Genomic DNA, 1,177 nt, shown 5'->3' on the forward strand with positions numbered 1-1,177 from the left:
ATATATATATATATATATATATATATATATACATATATACATATATTAAGAGTGTATAAATACATGAAGAGATAAGACTCCTTACAAGCTGAAAAGAGCAGTCATAATCCAAATCCCGAAAAAAAGATTCTTAAGGCACGTTGCTATAGATGGCTAATTCATCAATTCATTAATTGATTTATTTCGTCATTAATAGCGAAACTTATGAGTATAAGGTTTACTGAATTTTTATTCATTCTAGTGGCTGCAAACAACGTGCCTTACAAAGATTTCTCGTGGTTTGGGCTTTGACTGCCCTTTCCAGCATGTAAGTAGTCCTACCGAGGGTTTTCTTTTCGTTTATTTATACACACTTATAAAGAAATATTTTACGTCTTTTAACATTTATTATATATGGAAAGCGCTGGTAATAAATTATTTTAATCATTTTTACCTTTAACTATATATAGGACCACTGTATTCAGTTTTGCAAGCGTAGAAACCATTGTACACTACCAAGTGTAAGAGATGTTTATACGTTAATAATATGCCCCACATTGTGTGTTAACATACACGCGTTTGTGTTTGCCTGTGCCTGTGCGCGTGTGTGTGCATGCATATCTGTTTACGTATGTGTGTGTATGTGTGTGTGTGTGCGCGCTGTGAGTATCGGTGTTGACACTTGACCTCCAACACTGCCTGTCAACCAGTGTTTGTTTCTTTATTAACACGAATTCTCGCAGTTCTTAAAAACGAGGCTGAATCAATAAGCGCTAGGCTGAAAGATCTCGAGAAATAGGTTGAAACGTCTGAAATAAAAGAAGAGACCTTGCTCTTTGAAATAAATTGTCATCAAGCAGAGTTTAGAGACAACATTACTAATCATTTCGAACCTCTCAACTGGCAGCCAAGCTGCCATTTTCATTTCAATGTGATTTAGTTTTTGTAAATGGCTAACGCCCGGTTACATGCTTTCGTGTGGCATTTTCTCATTTATCTGTGCATGGCATGCATACAACTGTAATTGTACATACCTACGTAGATGCATATATAGACGCATGTGTCTGTATACACATGTATATGCATATGTGCGTATATGTACATGATTATGAATGCGGGTAAAATTTCAGAGATATAGGTGACACTATAATTGTCACGTAATCTAGGTTCTGGCATTTATAGTACATATGTATATATA

At 35.0% G+C, this 1,177-nt stretch overlaps 1 protein-coding gene across 1 annotated transcript in view; it reads right to left on the reverse strand.

The window, feature by feature from the left end:
* Positions 1 to 1,177, reverse strand: part of LOC106875585 (uncharacterized) — a 257,209-nt gene that overhangs the window by 152,541 nt on the left and 103,491 nt on the right. The gene's annotated exons all lie outside the window — the stretch shown is intronic.

The sequence above is a fragment of the Octopus bimaculoides genome, chromosome 25 (assembly GCF_001194135.2).
Source record: "Octopus bimaculoides isolate UCB-OBI-ISO-001 chromosome 25, ASM119413v2, whole genome shotgun sequence".
NCBI lineage: Eukaryota > Metazoa > Mollusca > Cephalopoda > Octopoda > Octopodidae > Octopus > Octopus bimaculoides.